Here is a 21,123-nt window from a genome sequence, read left to right on the forward strand (position 1 = left end):
ACATCAAAAGCTTCAGAAGACTGTAAAGGGCCAAGGAGACCACTACACCCTTGGAAATTACAGAAAATGCTCAGCATCACACGTGCCTGAAGTCCAGGGTCAGCTCCCAGCTGCTGCAACAGCTTGAGCACAGTCCTGGCTTCCCCTCTGATGCAGAGAGCTGGTCACTCTGCCAGCAGCACTCAGAGCTCAGAACATTCTAGATGAAAGCAACGTGTTCCTTTTAAAATGGGGAACCAGGGCAGCACAACTGAAGCTCTACGACTGTCTCAACTACTGGGTTTCGGGGTAGCATTAGGAAATCGTGAGAATCCAAATCTCAATTTCATACAGATTCCAGATTCACTGCAGGTTCCAGAATTTCCTGAAACATTCTTCCAATTTATCACTCAGGATTCCCTTGCCAAAGCTAATAAAGTCTACATTCCTCACGGAAAACCCACCATAAGCACCACCACAAATAAGATCAACTGACGCCCGCCCTTCGCACCAAACATAGAAACTGTTACTCACACAAGACTGTGCTGGAGGCAGCTCTCAGCTGAAGCCGAATCCGTGAGACTTCATTATCCCCATTTTGGATTGAGTGTGAAGACTCTCAGCAAACCAAGGCCCTAGTGTGAAGCAGAGAACAGATCCTCTGATGCCTGCCTGAACATTTCCTTCCCACCTCTGTCTTGCATATTGAACACCCTCAGAGCTACTGAGTCACCCACATTTGCAGGTCATTTATCCAGCCACCAGGATAACACAATTATGCGATAAAAATGGTTCTCAGGGCTTTGTCATACTCAACAAGGAAGCTCAGAAGGCTAGGTAAGCGCAAGAAGGGGGGAAGCGTCCTCCAAACAGACAAAAACCAAGGAAAACCGTGCAGAGACTCAAGAGAGAGAGAGAGCAGAAACAGAGCCCGCTGCAGCCTTTCAGGTCCTGCTAGCCGCAGCCCTGCGTTAGGTGGCACCATTTCCACGGATGCATCCTACTGGGCCCATTTGAAAGGTCCCACTTGCGAGACATTCACCCCCACTTCCAGCTCCTGCAAGACCCGCTGCAGCCCCACTCCACCCTGGGGGCCTACTGTGCAAGTCTTCCCGGCGAGACCCCTCAGAGCCTGCTCAGTGTCTGAGACTGGGAAGCACCAACGATCCAGAAAGGCACAATCCCGTTCTCCTCGTGCTGCTTTCTGGGTTCCAAGTTGTCTAACGAGTGCTGCATAAACCCCGGGCTGGGGAGCCAGCCAGGGCCCAGCAGCACCCAGCTCATGCGCTCCACTCACCCCACAGAGGACCACGGAGGCCCCAGCACGCTCTGTCCGCGGGGCAAGACACCAGGAACAGCCACAGTTCAGGGTTCTGCCACCCACTCCGCTGCCGTAATTACCTGCTGGGATCTGAATTCTCATTGGTTGGAAAGGTGATCCTATAGCTCCGCTGCCTTAATTACCTGCTGGGATCTGAAATTGCATTGGTTGGAAAGGGGATCTCACTGCTTAAGCACTCCCTGCTGTCTCCTTGCAAACAACATAAAAAATCCAAAACCCTTCGTAAAGAACGTTTACTATAACCTCAAAACAAGACCCATCACGAGACCAAGGAAGATACACACGCACATCTGACAGCTGGTGGGTGTCAGTGACCGACGCCACGGCTTCCGTGTGGCGTGTGAAGCAGGAGGCCTGTCACGGTGACTCAGGTTGGGGTCTGAATAGGGGTCTTCCAAGCAACTAGGCAACCAGGACGCACACACCAAAACCCAAGTCCCCGCACTCATATACCTGGCAGAAATGCTGCGTGGCCATCGACACCAGTTGTGAACCAAGACCGATCTGTGTCCTGTGGCCCTCACAACGTCCGTACATGCCTGGGCCCAGCACAGGCCCGCACGGCACCCTGCTCGCCTCCAGTGGGGCTCTCTCCTGCCAAGGGGGATGGCCCTGAAGTCTGTTGAGATTTCCAAAGCTCTACAAAGTCGCCCTTCCTCCTGCTTGTTCAGAAGGCCTAAAGCCCTGAAGACACCAGTGAGAATTGACCTAGCCTCTTAAGGCAGCTCAAACACCTAAACACAGGAACGCTGGACCACTCTGCCCTCGAGAGCAGCCAATAACACACTGGGCTAAGCAGAAGGCACAGATGTCACATCCAGAGCCAGTGGCGCTCAGGATTGCATTCCAGGAATCGCCCATGTGGGTCCCTCCAAGGCTTCCAAGTCCCACTTGATTGTTTTCATCGTATCTCTATAACATCAGAGACATTATATCTCACGGTATCTATGAGATTGTCTCTACTTTTATGAGCACATATGCTCTCTGACTTACCACGGAATGAAACTGTTCCAATAAACCCAGCGTAAGCTGAAAATATCCTAAATAGAAAGTTCATTTGACATAATAGTTTCAACTTACAACGGGTTCATCCAGAGGCAGCCCATCTTGGGCCAAACAATGCATTGAGTGTGACTAGTTCACATCATCACAAGGTTGAAAAAAAACCACAAATGTAACCTTCGGGAGCCAGGGACCATCTGTATTACGGCTCCTGTCTTCAGAGACAACAAAAACCTCCTCTTAGACAAGAATCACAATTTATAATCCTCAAAATGTTAAACTTAGTTTAACAATCTACAGGTTCAAACAAAGCCAAAGTAGGCCCACAAGGCCGTTTGTGCCATTCACTAAGACACACGACTCTGTAATAACCCTCACCACAGCCCCTCAGGGTGGGTCCCAGAGGTGGCTGAGGCTTGTGGCTACGGACACTAACGAAACCAAAATCAGAGTACGCAGGTGCAGTCAAGTCATATGACTTCTCCACTAGCATATGCACAAATGTTCATCAGCAAATCTCATCTTTGCTTTACCTCCCTCCCATGACCTAAAAAGAAGTCCACCACACACACACACACACACACACACACACACACCTCACTTCAAAAACATAATTAGTACTTGCATTCAATTCTGGGCATTCAGAATAGACCTAATGGGTGATTAAATCTCTCCTCCAACCCATTGCTTAGTCTTCTTAGAGGATGAAGGATTTTGCATAACACAAGTCAACATATAAAAGATCTGGTATAGAAACAGACTTTCAAGTGGTCCTCATTATAGTGATTCAACTAATATACAAAGGACCCAACACACAGCACAGTGTACATTAGAAGAATGATTAATTTGTTCCCCTAAAAATCCTAATATCTACATAGAAAAAATACCCAATACACATTTTATCATTCTTTACCAGTATAGTCATACAAAGGAGTATCACAAAAGCAAAAGAACACATTTGGTTTGACTCACAGTTCTAAGTTTAATATAAAATTGCTAAAACCACCAAGACAAACATGACTATGAAATATTTAATGATCCTAACCTAAATTCAAGTCACCATTCAACCACCAATACCTCTGCTCTACTTACGGGAACTTTCCAAAAGTAAATTCTGGAATTAACAGGACAAAATTTTCTGGTGATAGAAATTAGGAAGAAATTGGTTGAAGGCCATTCCTTGGCTGTCAAACTTTTTCTCAATAATATTTTGTAAAATAAAAGTGTCAAACAGATCTTTACATTAACTTACAATCTATCAAGCAATACTGGAGCAAGCTTTAAATATTACCCACATTCTGTCAGGGCTGACTAACATTAAATCAGTATCAGTCTCATGTCTTGCAGCATCCACAGCTCATCTTCTTAAAACCACTTAAGATTTCATAATTAACTCAATTAAACAATGTAAGTCATCTCCTTGATCTTTGACATGAAGGGGTAATTTTCCCCCAAAATAGTACCTCTTTCCTTGACACGATTTAATCTGTGGTTAGAGTATTTAACAGGATTTCTTTCTTTCTTAGAAAATAAAATATACACCTTTCCAATATAGAAAAACTCTAACTGATAATGCTATAGCTTAACCAGGTCAAAAGCATTTTTTTTTTTAAGTTAAAAAAAGAACCTAACTGCATCTTTGGATCTTATGTGAGGTAGTGTCCAGGGTCACTGGGACCCCTGCTTGGCCAGTGTAGCTGGGTACCAATTAAAGACAGAAACCCAAGCATTCACTCAAAGCCGCTTCCCAGCTGTGCATCCTAGTGGAAGAAGCCATGGGTTCAAACGAATGCAGCATTCTACGGAGGGCTTTGGGGAATGGCTGCTTGAGAACATCAAAGTGGCTCACGTCCCCCGAATATAAAGCCAGTGACTGCTCTCAGCTCCCATCCACAGTAGCCAAGGTCTGGAATCACCTGAGTGCCCGTCAACAGTGGACGAAGGGAATGTGGCCCGAACATACACAGGAGCAATACTCCACCACACAGCAGAGAGCCCTGTCATCCGCGGCAGCATGGATGGAGTTGGATGACATTACGTTAAGCAAACGAGCCAAGCAAGGAATCGGCACATGTTCTCATAAGCAGGAGCTGAGAACAGATCTCGTGGAGGCCAAGAGTAGGTGGTCAACAGGGCCCAGCAGAGTCCACTCATAAACAGGATGGGCAGAGGCTGGTAACGGGCACAAACACACAGCCTAATGGGAACACGAGACCTACTATTGATATATCAGCAGGGGGGTGGCAGTGGGTCATCTACTGTGTATTTCAAAACAGCTAGGAGAGAATAACTTAACATAACCAGCACAAGGAAAAGAAACTATTTAAAGTGAAAGACATCCCAAGTACACAGATTTCATCAATATAGGGGTGAATCAAGGTATCACATGCACTCTGAAAATATGTATTTTTCAGATACAAAATAAAATATTATGTAACAACAGAGACAAAAACCAATGACAGAATCATTGGCAAAGCACGTGCAGGAGAAGAATGGGAAGCCTGACATGGTGTGGCTGTGTGTCCCCACCCAAATCTCATGCTGAACTCTAACTCTCTGTTGGAGGTGAGCCCTGGTGGGAAGTGATTGACTCATGGGGGTGGTTTCTAATGCTTTAGAACAATCCCCCAAGTGCTGTCCTCATGATAGTTCTGAGATCTGGTTGTTAGGAGGTGCATGGCACCTTCCCCTTCACTCTCTCTCCCCTTCCAGCCATGTGAAGACATGCCGGCCTCCCCTTCACCTTCCACTCTGATTGTAAGTTTCCCCAGATGTAGAAGCCTGTACAACCCACAGAACTGTATGCCGATTAAACCTTTTTTTCCTTATTACCCAGCCTCAGGTAGTTCTTTATAGCAGTGGAAGAACAGTACAGTCCTCAGGACCAGCAATGTTTTCCTTCTACCCAGCGGCCAACAAGGTCCCACACCCTAGCTGGTTTTCCAAAGCTTTGCCAGAATGCTGAAGCCGTTTTGGGGATACTAACTTTCCCCATCTCTGGCAAACCAGATGGGGCATCCTATTTGCTTCTTACCACCTTTCTCAGAGAAACCCCACCTCTGAAACAGCCTCCACCAGGGGCCTCCTTCAGCAGCAGCAAAGCTGAGTGTTCCTTGTACTTCCCTTCTTCTGAACAAGTAAACATCTTAAGCTTGTTTTTCCATCTTCCCAGCTCATTGAAAAAAATATCTTGTGCTTTCTATTTTCCTCACACACACACATGGAAGAGAAGTTCCGTGAGGGCAGGAGCTCTTGTTTTCCCGGATCTGAGCCTGGACCTCAAACGCTAGCTGAATACTAACACGATATCCAGAGGCAGAAATGCAAATATCCACATGACTTCAAATACCCTAAGGATCTAACAGGCCGAGTGGCCCATGTAACTATGGCGTGCTGGGCCATTCAACTGGTGTCCAAATCCCTGTCCAAGTGAGCTCTTTAATTTCGAGACTTTTCAGACAGCTGTTTTGTTGTTGTTGTTGTTGTTCTGTTTTGTTTTTATTAAAGGGATATGTTACAGTTATAATCAAGAATATCCCAGGCCGAGTGTGGTGGCTCGTGCCTGTAATCCCAGCACTTTGGGAGGCCAAGGTGAGCGAATCACCTGATGTCAGGAGTTCAAGACCAGCCTGGCCAACATGTTGAAACCCCATCTCTAATAATACAAAAATGAACCAGCCATGGTGGCAGGCACTTATAATCCCAGCTACTCAGGAGGCTGAGGCAGGAGAATGGCGTGAACCAAGAGGTGAGGCTGCAGTGAGCCAAGATCGTGCCACTGCATTCCAGCCTGGGCAACACAGCAAGACTGTCTCAAAAAAATAAAAATAAACCAATACTCCCAGTTAGTTCTTCACCAATGTCAGATACATCAGTTTCAAGAAAAATATGAAAGCATGTTTTTAAATTTCAGTGTTGAATTTAACCATATCTTTTAAGAAGATATGAAGATAGAAGTTCCCTAAGGATCAGGGGAGAAAAAAGCAGTTAAGAAAATTTTAAAACCACAGGAGAAAAGCAAATATGGGTTAAGACCTCAAGGCAAAACTTTTTCTTTGCACTTTGATTTCAAAAGAACAGAGATGCCCAAATTATGAACTCTCCCATCTGCATTTTATATTCCTGTGTCCTTTGAAAGGCTGGAGATGGGATCCCGGGTTCCAAAGTGCCTGGCCATGGCTCACATCAGGCGGCATCTTTCACAGCCGTTTACTCCCCTCACTGTGCCTAGAGAGCTCTGTGGCCCAATTTACAAAAAAAAAGGTCCTAATTTACTCACATTCATCACTTTGAGCAGTCTCAAGAAATGAGACAAATATTGACACTCCACAGAAGCAAGTACTCTCTTCCAAAAAGTCAAGTGCCAGGTTCCCATGAGCCAGGCAGCTTGCTTACAGAAAGCACTGGCTGACTTGCTGGTTTAATGTTAAATGCATTTAAAATGTTAAGTGAACAAACCCCCCTCCTAGTGGGTGTACGCGTTGAGCTGGCTGCAGTAGTGATGCAGACCACGTTCTTTCCTTTGGTTTTGCTTCAAGCAGAGCACCCCACACCCAGGAAGAGGGCAAAGGACAGCATCGAGGTCTAGGACAGATCTAAGGAGAGCTGCAGGCTGACTGCCTCATCTGCAAATAGTCTCTCATTTCAGAGAAAATCACTGAACAGAGTTCATAACACGTGAATTTTTAAAATTTGTATTTCTAATTTCATCCCATTAGAACTTTTGAACCTCCACCTCCCACCTAGAGAACGTCAGCTCAAGCCGATCACAGCGCATTGCGATTTTCTATAAATAATGCGCACGCCTGCATCTGAGCGGAGATGTGAATGTCTGGAATGTGCCTGCCAGGCCCAGGAGGAACTGCAGCAAGTGTGGGGACACAAGCCGCTAAGGAATCTGATTTGGAGGGAACTGGAGGCAACTAAAACTAGGTCCACTGGTTTTTCTTGGTAAGGTTTGACCAGGCAAACTGTTATCACTGTTGCTAATTTATGGTAATTGGAATGGGGACTTAACAGTAAGTAATTAGAGCAACTACAGAATTTGCTACTCAATTACAATGGCACAGATTCCTGAGAATGGAAGAACTGTTGCCCAGGAATAGAGTTCAAGAGGTCCTCCCCATGCTCTGAGGAACATGGCATTTCCACGCACCCCTGCTTTGGTCCCTGGCCACCACCATCCTGATCTCGGCCATCTGATGGCATCAGTCCCCAAAGCTGGAAACACCTGAAACCTCTTGTCACCCTCCCATCTGCCCTGCCTTCCTCCAGTCCGGGATATTCAGGGATGCCCACATACAGGACCAGGAAACCAGGGTTATCCCAAACCAGTGCCTGCATTCAAAGTCCTCCATGGCAGCACAATCACCAATGGCCAATACTCCCAGAACCTTCCACCTCAAAACGGGAGCACATCTGGATTCAAGCTGACAATGCTGCCTTCTCTTTGCATTGTACACATGGAGGCATGTCAGGTTCCACCTAAAGGTATCAGGTTCCACGCTGGTCAGAAGCCCAAACCTAGTCACTCTGCATGATCTCAATTCACCATCCACAGAGAAGCCTGCAGTTTTCCTCTGGTGTACGGTGTGGATGGTGGATGGTAGAAGCATTTCCCCTGAAGACTCGGAGACAGGAGCCTGGCCAAGGAGGCCAGTCACCCCATCCCCTGCAAGGCCCGGATGTGACCCTCTGCTGTCTGCACACCGTACCCAAGTCTAGCAGTGCTGGCTCTGTGGTGGGATCCATCTGGGTCTGCAGAGGACCTGGGGCACAGGAACCATGCAGCCTGGCTGCAGCCAGAGGCCTAAGGGATTCCCACGAGGCTCTCCAGCCTAGGTGCCCTCACCACAGGCAGAGCCATGCAAGAGAGTTGCCTGCTGAACTGGAAACGCCCCAATCTGCTCAGCCAACACAGAAAGACAACAGCCACCTACACCTGCTGAGCCCCAAAACATGGCCACTGGGCCTGAAGGGTTGAATCTGGAATTTAATCTGTGAAGTTCTTTTCAAATGTGTTTAGCTATGTAATCAAATCTTTATTCTAATTAAATTTAAAGAAGCCCCTGGCTATGGGCTCCCTTGTTGGGCCTCACAGCTCCAGGGAGTAAGAACGGGAGAGAGAGGCCCAGAGCCTCTCTGCATTCTCCATGTTAATTCAACAAGTCATCATAAGGAAAGGCACTCCAGCAGGAGAGGTGTACACGGGAAGAACTGGGTTGGCCCTGACAAGCATGACCCCCATGGCATCACAGCTCCCTCAGGCAACAGGCAAAAGACAATGATGCCCACCTGGACGGGCCACCGGATGTGATGATGCACCCCCAAGCCCTAGTCCCACAGCAGCCAGAGATCACCTGCTGCTCGCCCCGGGTAAAACACAAGCCCTGGTCCCACAGCAGCCAGAGACCACCCGCTGCTCATCCCGGGTGAAACAGGCAGAGCTACCCGAGCCCTCTAAAGTAGGAAGAATTAAGGAGGCGACTCCCACGACACACGTGATACTCCTTGGAGACGGACACAGGCTTCGCTGTGAAAGTGCAGAGGACGGTGCAGTCCCTAGGCGGGCTGCTTCTTCCAACGATCGGGAAGAAACCAGATCCATTTCCTTGTAGGAGAATGATTTGTACCGTGATTAGACAGAAGACAGAAGGTGGCTAATGTTATCAAATCATCAAGCACCTCACGGCTGCTTCTCCAAGGAAGGCCTGGATACTTGCAGCCACCCGCGTAGGGGCCGCAGTGTTTACAATGGAGATACGGGTGACTGAGGTCTGGCTTCCTCAGGGAAGCTAAATTTGAACTTTCACCACTGAGGAATCAGTCATTTACAGTCACTCACCCTCAATGCAGAAGAGGGCTCAAGACACTGCACCAGACTTCAACACTCAGGGTTAGGGTCAGGGTCAAATTCACAAGTTTTACAAAATGTATTTCCTTGGGATGCCAGAAGAGATGCAGCTTCACACCCCCCCACCTCCATGGTTTACTTAGCCCCTTCACCAGTGGATCTCACCAACAGATGACACATCCACACCTCATCCATGGCAGCACAGAAAACCACTTGGAAGACAGCCACTCCCACCAAGCTTCCTGACTTTGGTGTTTAAAATCTGCATCATTTAAAATCTGCATCTCATACGTGAGATTACACTTCTCCGAACAGACATTGCGACTGTCATTTCATCCAAAAGGGCTTTAGGAAATGACACGCGGTCCAGACACCAGAGGTCGCCGGCCGCCTTACTCTAGCCTAATTCCTTTGTGCCTGTATGGAGGCTTCACAGATACAGCCCATTAATGACCGTATGAGAAGCTCAGGGCATAGACGAACTCAGTGCTGAATTTTTCCATTTATCACCCTTTTGTTTTGTCCAGAAGACAGCTGAGAAAGGCGGGAGCAGATCATCTCCTCGAGTGTAATGACTCTAGCCACTTCTCTTCACCCCAGGTCACCACTCAGTCAACACGCTTTTGAGAAACCAAAGCAATTCTGTTCCCTTCACTCTGGGTTCCAAGCACTAAATTCCTCCATTTTATCAATTAGGTTATCAAGCAGCCGTTTGTAATCTGGACTGCAATCTGATACGAAATTTAAAGCTAATATAAGTTGTGGTAATAGCTCCTATTTACATTATAGATAAGGCATGAATGAAAACTTTAATCTGTTCATAGGACCAACTTTGTCAACAAACCAATTATTCAAGCAATGATTGTCTTCAGTTAGATGCAAATTACTTTGCTCATAAAAGATTTTCCAGTAGGAATTTTTAAATCCATGGTCTGTCTTTTCTGAGCCTGTCTCTGCACCTTCCCCTGAGCGCACAGCAGGACTTCTCAGGGCATCCCATCAGCAGGCCCACTGAAGAGAATAAGCCCGCAGCCCCCAGCCCAGGAATCAAGTCTGAGCCCCAGCAACCCCTCATCCAGCCGAGGCTTCCTCACCAGCACAGCACCCAGGGATCTTCCAGGTTTAATGCCATGTGTGTGTGGAAAGTAGAGTGCTGGAAAGACCACAGTGGACATTCTACAAATGCAAATTCCCTCCTGGAACAGCCCAGCAACCTTCTGTACCTTCCCCAAAGTACCCATGCCAGACAGGCGTAGAGTCTAATGCGGTGCCTAGGAATCAGCATTTAACACGATTCTGATGAATAAGAGAGTTTGAGAGGTCGGTCAGCAAGAGGCTGCCGTGGCCTCCACTCATTTGCAGGCTCTGAAGAGACACAGATTCAGGTAACAGGCCAGACAGGACAGGACAAGGATGGGGAAGTGGAGGGCAAATTCCGTGAACCACCAACCACCCCGCCATCCCCACTGAGACTCCGTGATTTAAAGAGAGGCAAAGCCAGGGAGAAAAGATGCCCGCACCACATGAGGGACTGAGATTTCACCTAAAGCACGCAGCATGTGGCTGAGGGCCAAGGTTGGGCAAGCCAGGAGCACAGAACGGGGTTCACAGGCCCAGAGGTGCTTCCCACACCCACACCCCGTGCAGATCTCCCAAGCACTGCCTGTGTCTCCTGCCTGGTTTATTTCCTCCCCCCCTTCTACTGTGTTGGTTTCTCAGCCACCACCCACCACCACACAACCCTCTCTACAAGCTGGGTGGACTGAAAAGAGTGGGGGCGGGTAAGATCTGGGCTCTGGGGCCAACGTCCTGCCTGAGACATTAGTTCCAACCCACCTAGCTGTGATGTGAGCCCCCGAGATTTCTCAAATGTGAGATGGGAAGGTAACTGAACCCACTCACCAGGACGGCTGTGCAGACTGAGATTACATATAGCCACACCTCGGCATCCACCACACGTGGGACCCCAGTCGTGTTGCCCCTGATGGGAATCCCTCTATCTATGCCCCTTCTGCTACCAGAGCCAACTGCCAGCAGTAGCTGTGGAGGGTGTATCCTCTATTCCCACTCCACTCACCTCCCATCGCTCCACGCAGTGACCTGCCATGCAGCGGCCACCAGCAAACCCGGCCCCACTGGATAACCGACCACCAGCCTCCCCTCACTTTGGGGCGTCTTCCACTTGCAGTTCCGAAGCAGACTGAGAAACCGCCCTCAAGGGCAGTCACCTGTACCTTATTGCACGTAATGACCTGCCACGCAGGACCACCAGCAAACCCAGCTCCACCAACCAGGCTCCTGTGGATAACCGAACCCCCACCCCCCACCTTGGAGCGTCTTCCACTTGCGGTTCTGAAGGGGGCTGAGAAACCTCTCAAGGGCACTCACCTGTTTCTTATTGCACGTAATGGCCTGCCAAGCAGGGCCACCAGCAAACACGATCCACCGTCCAGGTTCTGGTGGGTAACTGCCTCCCACCCCGCTTCCTCCTGGGGTGTCTGGGAGGCTCAGAAACTGCCCTCCAAGGGCACTTATCTGTTCCTTATTGCACTAATACCTCATTTACAGAAACCCACTTTGACTTCCAGCACTGCAGGTGTGACAATTTAGGAATCCTGCTTGCAAGCTCCAAGAGCTTGAGGTCACGTCCACCTCACCAGCATCCCAGAGACCCAGCACTGTCCCACTGTGTTTAAAATTCCAAAATACTCCTTCAAAATGCTACTGGCATTTGGTTTGCGCATAAAATGCTAAAAGCCTTCAAGTGAAACAAATATCTTCAACAGTTTGATATAATGACATGTGAGTTACACATCTGCCAAATTGTAAAGCCTCATGCATTTATAACATTTTATTTATGGTCAAATGGTTCATTAATATAAATTACAAGAATCTCCAAGAAACGGTTTTTTCTTTTGGCATTAGATGACCAAAGGAAAACTGGGTTCTGGCTGGCTTTCAGGCCTGTAGAAGCAGACATATCTGCTGACACAATCAAGCTCCTTCCCACTGATGTGGCCTCATCCCAGGCCCCTCACCCGGATGCCCGCAGGCCCCTGGAGGAGCAAGCAGACCTGCCTACATTTCTCAAATGCACAGCTGTTGCTCACACTGCAGATGGAGCTCAAGGCATGAGCAGGCCACCACGCTAAAAATACCACGCAGCATCCACGCAGGTGACAGTGGTTTTCACTCCATCCCAAAGCCCCATGTATGAGTTTAAAGCCATGACTACTAAATAGGTTTTTAGACCCTCAAGACATACTTTACTTTTATGCAACAAAGTTAAAAGACTATCACTCAGGTATAGGCTCTGAAACTGAAGAATAATTATTTGGAAACAGAGCCTCTGCCAGATCAGGATAAGCACTTGGGACAACACCCCGTGACCTCGGTCCACACAAACCCATCCAGACCAGAGGCCTCCCGCACTGTAATTTCTGTGGATTTCTGTAAACGAAGTATTACTGCAATAAGGAACAGATGAGTGCCCTTGGAGGGCAGTTTCTGAGCCTCCCAACCACACAGCCACATTAAGGCTGAAGCCGTGCCACCTCCAGAAACACTGTCCCTCGCTGAGGTGTGCCTGGCTTCTCCCTTTTTCCAGAACTTAACAAAACCTGAAAGGACAGGTCTGTGTAGAAAAAAACACGCTACTTGCGATTCCTCTTCCCAGTTCAGGCTGTAGGAAGCTCATTTCAGCCCTCACTGTGTTCTGACTGTGGCTTAGTTACCATAAGAAATAAAGTCAGAATTCCAGTCCCTGTCTCCTGGGCAGTGTGGCAGGCATACATACCTTCAGTTACATGAGGAAAGGAGTGGCGAACCCCCTTCCTTCAGTGAAACTGCACAGTTCCCAGAACGCTGATGCCATCCCCTTCACACCACTGTGAACACCTGGACAGAGCACATTTCAATGCGTGCACCTTTGTGGGCTAGTTTTCTATTTCTCCACTAAATCACCCCAAATTTAGCACCCTAAACACTGACTTATTTTCTCACATTTCTGGAAGCTGGAGTCCAAAACAGTTCCCACCATCTAACGTCGAGGTGTCGGCAGGGCTGGCTCTGGGTAAGCGACCGTCTCCTTGCCCCCCACAGCCTCTAGAGGCTTCTGCATCCCCTGGTCCATATGGCACCTACTGTCTTCAGGACTCACAGCGGCCCTGACGGCCCCCCAACAGGAAGACGCAGAATGTCAGGAGCCCAGGCTCTAGTGCTAGGGCCAAACCTCCCCACCCTCCCAGTTCCTCAGACACGCCTGTGTGAGCTAATATAGATTCCACTTTAACTAGTGTCACCTGTGTAAGGGGTAAGTGCCCAGCTGTGAACTGGTTAACCTCGCCCACACAAACCCCGAGAATAAACTCACAGGCCACGGACCACTCCACAAGCAATAAGTGACCACCTGCTCAGGGACCTCCATGCCCCAGCAGAGCCCTCCGGTACCTCCTTGTGAGCTCAGACTGGCGGCAGGGGTCTGCAGCGCCAGAGGGCCCTGGATAAAAAAGACAGCTCTCATGTCGGGAGGCACCCGCCCGCGGTTGGGTTCCCTGTACTTTAATAGCCCAGGTGGACAAGCCGCACCGCATGCAACCCCATCACCAGAATAACGGCTGCACGTGGCGAGTGCACGGGTGGCCACCACTCAGCCCAGCTGTCTGCGATAAGCACATCACCACCGTGACGCCCAATCAGACTCAACTGCTGGAACAGTCCCAGCATCGGCCCCCAAGAACATTCTGGATCAAAATTCAGACTAGTGATTGCAATCAGGGCCACATGTGGCTGAATGTTTTTACAGGAGGACACCACAGCTGGACTGACGTCACAGCTGGATCTGGCTGGACTGAGAGCATTTCCCACTGTACATTCTTACAACACCATTTTATTTGTGCTCTATTAAACTTCTATGGCTTTTTTTCTGCTTATCTACTTTATGGGAGTGTTTCTTGTTCTTATGACTGCGGTGATACTTCAAGCTACAACTATCAATGTGTAAATTAGTTTTGAAGTCGCCTTATCATTAAACATTTCACAAGCAAGCAGTCAGAGGCAGCTAGCCCGGAGGCCTCTTTTCTTCTCTGAGCCAAACCTGCCTTGGACTCAAAGAAAACGGCACATGGAGAGGGGCTGGATCTCCAGCTCCCATTCCTAGGGAGCCTCCTGGGGAGCAGATATGGAGGGAGAAGCCCTGGTTATGGCACTGTGGTACTAAAGAAAAGTCTATTTGGGTAATGTAAGCACCAGACTTAAGAGATTAAGCAAACCATGAAAAGAAACCACTAACCACAGCTTCTCCAAAACAGAACTAAACTCCCTTTAGTTTGAATTGGAAAAGCAGAAGTGATGATCAGTATACAAAAAAAAAAAAAAAAAAAAAGGAAATGACACAGTATCTGAACACAGGAGAATAATCAAGGGCCACTGTCTCTTCCTGTGTCAGTGGGAGCCTCGCATCTAAGCTGGATTTAGAAGGTTGCTACTTTGGACTGAAAGGTATCCCCAACCCTAGTTTGTAAGCAAGTGGAGCAGAATGCTTCAATTATTTCAAGGTTTAGCGGTAAAGCTCTGCAACTCTCACAACCATTTTAATTGGTGTGAATTTTAAAGTGACTCAATCTGTTGGCTGGAGTATCTAACGGCTTAACCACGGGGTCACGTTGGAAAATTTTTCCAATTGCTTTTGTTTTTCCTACTGAAGATGCATTTGAACGTTCTTGTAGTTTGCAGTTGGCTGGTTCTGATGTTTGGTCCTGAGCAGGCCCAAGTATCCGTAGAGGAAGAATCTGAAACCTCAAGCCACTCGAGTGCTGTCTGGGCAGACGGAGACCCCAACCCGAGGGCCACTGACGGACTCAGCATGGGCGCAGGGCCGCCCGACGCAACGGGCCACGTATTTGCCGGTTACAAAGCAACATAAGCACACACCCCCAGGTGTGCACACACGCTCTGTACACATCTGTCCCTATCAACACCAGCACACACCCCGAGGTGTGCACACACGCTCTGTACACGCTCACATCTGTCCATGCCAACAACAGCATACACCCCGAGGTGTGTACACACGCTCTGTACACATCTGTCCCTACCAATGCCAGCACACATCCCCAAGGTGTGCACACACATTCCATACGTGCTCACATCTGTCCCTGCCAATGCCAGCATACACCGCCAAGGTATGCACACACGCTCTGTACAACCTCACATCCCTCCCTGCCAATATGAGCACACATTCCCAGGGGTGCACACAGGCTCTGCACATACTCATGTCCGTCCCTGCAGCCTGAGTCAAACAGTCACAGAGAGGCAGAGGAGGAGGAGGAAGGATTCGATGGGCACTAAGGTCCTGGGCCGGTTCCCCTCCCTACCTCGGGAGAGACCCCTCATGTGATCCTGCCATCACTCACCCTTCCGCCTCCATCCCCCATCCTCCCACAGGGATCAGGAGGATGCCCACTGCACAGAGCTGTGATGAGCATGAACGAAAGATGGCAGGAGCTCACGCCAAGGTGCTGAGCATGGGGCCTACGGAGTGCTTCTTTCTGCTGTGGCTGACATCATCAAACAAGAGACTGACACAGCTTCTGCAGAGAATGTCACTTGCTGAGAAACTGAAACGTGTGACCTAGGAGCCTGTGAAGGTCTAAGAACAAACCAACAAACCAAACGGTTTTGTTTGTTTTTCAAACACCATAGCCTGTTTTTTCTTTTTTTTTCATGCTCTACCTTGGGTATCATTTAGTTTAATTTCAAAGTAAGTCCAATAATTACACAAAATCACAGGACTGAGCATGGAGCATTGTTTCACTTCATGTCCTCCAGCCTTTAGGACACATTAAGGAAAGACACGATTCTAGGATTCCCATTAGAAAGGCTGCCCTGAGGCACCTGCTGGGGCAGCCAAATTGCAGCTGTTGATGCTGCCCCCAAGCTGCTTGGATGAAGCAGAAGATTCCAGAGGTCTCCTCTCTTCTACCCCTTGTCCAGGAGAGAAGGTGGGGGGAGAAAGGTGAGAGAAGATAGGAAGAAGGAGAGGGGAAGGAGGGAGAGAGGAGGGGAGAGGGAGGGAGAGAGGAGGGGGGAGGGAGGGATAGGGAGAGGGAGGGAGGAGGGGCATGTTCCATCCACCAAGGCAGCTACACTGCAGAGAGAATGGAGGGTACGTTGCCTCTCAGGACAGTAAGTTCGAGCTGTTTATAATTGTTAGCGTAAACAGTGACCAGCTTAGGACAGGGCTGTCATTGGAGTTGACGTTTTATTTTCATAGTTGATATTGGGGACCTGGACCTAAAGCACCATGCCTTGCCCTTTTGCCAGATGGGCCTATGCTTCTCTATACTTGAGTCTATTTGACTAAATACCCGACATTGACTAGGAATTATGACGTGTAGGATACCCCTTACCACAGTAACGTCAAACTCATATTCTAAATGCAATTTGTTCAGGGACTGGCTTCTAACTCTGGGTGGGAATGTTAAGCTCAGTACAGTTCAATTCAGTAAGCATTTATCAAGAAACTCCTAGACCAAGAGCTGTGTTAGACACTGGGTATGGGGTGATGGGGATACGAAGATGTGGAATTAGAACTCGAGAAGCTCAAATGCTTCCATTTAATTCCCTAATGCAATTACTAAGCTTCAACCTGATGGCTGTAATGTCTAAATTCACTTTTTCTTTATTCCAGTTCTACATAACAAAGCATAAATAATCACAGAGGAATGATTCTGTGTTGGACTATTCAGTGGACAGAGAAGAGCATTCTGACCGGCGTGAGACACTGTCTCCGTTCCCAGGGAACCCGTGAGGTGGCTGCACAGAGCACACGCGTGAAGATTCAGGAACACGAGCGTCAGGTGATGGGAGGGGCACGAAGGCAGTACCAGAAAGATGTCTGCCGAGAGGCCGCTGCAGCCAGGGTGGCCGGGAAGGTCACGGGAGTGGGCACAGGCATCTCCTTCCAGCCGCACCTGGTTTTCATGAGGACGCGTGCACGGAAGGGGATGACACCGAAATGCTGTGGCGCTGAGGGGAGGAGGGGAGGGACACAGGGCCAACGGCTGACCCCCACCCCTTCCGTCCCTGCCCCTATGAACGCTGCCAAAATCAGCCCCAACGGGGAGAAATGAGGCGGGTGAAAGAGGTGGACAGACTTGGCTTCCATGGAATTCACAGATTCCAGTCATTAAAAATCCCTTCTGAGTTTTCATCTGGAAAACTTTGCCAATGTACTTAGGGACAAGAGGCGGAAGACGAAGCCAACACAATTGGGCTCAAACTGCCACCCTTCTCCTTCTCTCTTCATCCACCACCCTCCCTGGGCCCCTGAGTGTGAGAACCAGGAGGTGCACAGCCCAAGGGTGCAGTCCCTAACCAGAGGAGGGAGCCGCACGGCGGGGCCCCCAGCACGTGGATGGCAGGATCTGTGCTATGTCAGTCCCAGGGCCCCAAGCAGAGAAGGCCTGGGGCTCCCAGCTGAAGTTTTGCTGTCTCCTCTCTCACCAAAGTCGAGAAGCACTGAGTGGGACCAAGGCCGCACCTGGCGGCTCCTCGGTGGCTGCCGATGTGGTCCTCAGGCTGCGGGTGAGACCCTCTAGGGAAGCCCAGACAGTGGCGAGAATCACAGCCACGAGTGCTCCAGTTGCCCCAAAACTCAAGCATAGCCTGAGGAAGGCAGCGCCCGCTCAGATCCCCGTGCAGGCTTGTGTGGCACACTGGTGAGGCACACAGCACCAGAACACGGCACTTTAAGTGGCTTTGTGGGGTGTAGGAACACAAAGTGTGGTCTGGAGTGGCTCAGAAGTCACTCCCACCAGCCTGTGGGACCCGGACGGCCCCTTAGGATGTGGCTGGAGTCTCTCCAGGGCGGGCTCCAAAGTCCCAAGGATGAGGTAAGCGTCGGTCTTGCTCTGAGGAAGGCCCCTGACAAGTATCCTGAACATGCAGGTACACAGCTGGCTGACTCATCTGAAGGGATCTGCTGAGCTACGAGCCAGGGACGGCTAGAGAAAACTGCGTGAACCTTTGTGACTACTCACAGGTAGGTAGCTACTGCCTGAGACCCAAAGGTAAAGAATTAACCTGAAACTGCATATTATAAAACTTATTTTTAAATGATGGCGCTTAATTGAAAAGACTCCCAAAGAATACTGCATTAGAAAGTGACAGAGTGAAACCGTGAGGCTGACCACAGGAGTCCCTGGAAATTTCACCAAATGTTGTGTCAAAACTGGGAAACAGAAGAACTGCACCTGATGAAACATTCAATTAATCACTCGAGTCCTCCCCACATACGAAGCTATGTAAAAAGTGTTCCCAGAAGGTAAAGTGAGCAGGAGGGCTGTGAACACACAAAGAGAGAGCCACTTCATCCACGGACCACAACAAGAGAAACGCTAATGAGTGCCGACGACACGCTGGAGTCCAGGGCTCTGGGCGCAGCTGGGACATCAGGGTCCCACTGTCCAGATGGGAAACCAGGGTGGAAACACCAGGGAGCCTGTCCCAGGGTGCAGAGCTAGTGAACAGTGGTTCATACTGCGACAATCCCAGCTGCCAGGCTGTGGGGCTCCACGGGACAGAATCCTGTTGACTTCACTCTGGGGTGCGAGAGGCGGCAGCATCCCCCAAAGGCACCTGGAGAAGTGGTGTTACCCTCCATCCCCTGTCCCCGGCATTACCCTCCATGCCCCTGTCCCCGGCGTTACCCTCCATCCCCCTGTCCCTGGTGTTACCCTACGTCCTCTGTCCCCAGTGTTGCTCACCATCCTCCTCACCTCCAGGCCCCTCTCCCTGTCCTCCCTCATTTTCCTGTTCAGCCAGAGCACATCACATGTCTCTTCCCTTTTCAAGAGGCTCAGCTGCACCCAGAGGCATTCCAGCCTATTCGGGATGGGGCACACACCCTGGGGAAATGCCAGCACAGGGCCGGAAGGGCCTGAGACCCTCTCAGTGTCGCCCAGGAAGGATGGAACAGCCCACGGTCAGGCTGATTGTCAGGCAGGGTGAAAACTTCTGTGTCCGAAATGTTCTTTTCTCTGGAACTGTTTGGACCATTCGTGAACGAATCAGTTAAATACCAGCAAGTGCCACTCCCACTTATTCTCTGGCTACAGTTTTCCACCCACCAGCAACCACACTCCTAGGAATTATCCCTAACGCAGAATCAGCGCCTTGTGCCTTTAGGAAAACCTCTTTCTCTCCAGCTTTGTCCTCCTTCCACAAAAGGTGCCTCTGACTGCCTCACTCGCCGTACCAGGATTTCACTTGGCTACGGAGGAAAATCTGCGTGGGGCTCAGAGGTGGGTGGTCCTTGCATGGGCAGCAGGTCTGTGACATCCTCCGAGGAGCCTGGCCCAGGCCTGCCTCACACGCCAGGACTCTGCCTTCTGGCCCTCGGGCCCCCGAAGCTGCTTTCCTTCCTGGTGTCATGCCCCAGACAAGAAGGCCGGACAAGGGCCCAGGGCTGCTGTGGGTCGGGAAAGCCTCCTGACACCTCCCACTCCAGGACCCCCCATCAGCATCCCAGCATCTGGACCTGTGTCACCAGCCGCTCTGCCGTGCAAGAGAATTGGATTTTCAGCTGGGTGTGCTGCTTCCCTAAACAAAGTAGGGTGTTGTTACTGAGGAAAAAGGAAAAAATTGGCATCTTCTTGGCAACCCCGCGACATCCAGCCACCGGTTCTCACCACCCCAGAGATGTCCATCCAGGGCAGATAGTGTCTTCAACCCAGCGCCACTGACCCAGAAGTGCAGTAATTAGTACACTTTCACCAGAATCACCCACTCCTTCACCTTTACACCCAAGAAAAACATGTTTGCCAGGCAAATTAGATGTCTAGGAGGTGTAAGGAAACCCCAAGCCTGCTTTAAGCCTCAGACTTTTGAGACCGTTGAGGGCTGTGCGCACAAGAGCAAGGCTGCACCCGAAAGCTCTGCTCCTGCCGGACGTCATGGACAGACCACACGGCTCAGCCACATGGACCCTTCCAGGACTTCACGAGAGGGACCTCCGTGGTACATGCAATGATGTGCACTTCGTTCAGCCTCGAACAGACCACGCCCTCGTTACAGGGTCGGTGGTCCACCTCCTGCCATCAGCCCCCCGCCTCACCGAGGGTCTGTGTCTGCATCTGAAATAACTTTGCTGTTTTACCTGGGTACCAAAATGCGGCATCGCGATGTTTAAAGGTCTTTAAATATCAACACTCCGGGTGCAGTCCTTGTCACTTTAATGCGGTCACTCGATGCAGGCCTCACTCACAACTCTGAGGTAGCTCATACCTTCCCTACCTAACCAAGGAAGAAACGAAGGCGTGGAAGGTGCAGCTCATAAGGAGCAGATTAGGATTCAAACCAGTGAACTTCGTCACATGCTGACCTACCTCTCAGGCTGAGATAACGTTGAAAATTAACCAGGTAGAACAGCGTTCCATAAATTAGCTGGAAATGGTCCTTGTGGATGGGCCTGTGGTTACTCCCTGAAGAACAAGACCATTAGCCCAAAAATCCACCTGTGTCACACTCAAATGTTTACATATACAATTATTTTAAAAATAACCCAATCAAGCATGTTCACAGCCATTTAGAGCCATATAGATTGTCTGCTTCACTGACAATCAACCCAAGACCTCTGTCGGCAAAGGCCACGGTGCCAGGTCCAGAGAAGGCGGGACAGAGACACAAGCAGACACAAGCAGGAACCTCTCCATTCCTGGGAGCCTCGCTCTGATCGGTCCGTGAGGACACGGTACAGACCGCGGGGCACAGGCAGACGGCAGGCCAGGAGAAGGGGCTGCATTGCCGGGAGGCAGTGCTTTGAGCTCTAATGGATGGAACACTGCTAACCAGTGAAGGTGGAGAGAGGGCACCCGTCTGAGAGCATGTAGAGGCAGCAAAGCACAGCCAGCCTCGGGGAACCAGAAGCCACAGGGACATCAGGTTGGGT

The sequence above is a fragment of the Chlorocebus sabaeus genome, unplaced genomic scaffold (genome assembly GCF_047675955.1).
Source record: "Chlorocebus sabaeus isolate Y175 unplaced genomic scaffold, mChlSab1.0.hap1 unalloc_scaffold_109, whole genome shotgun sequence".
Classification (NCBI taxonomy): Eukaryota; Metazoa; Chordata; class Mammalia; order Primates; family Cercopithecidae; genus Chlorocebus; species Chlorocebus sabaeus.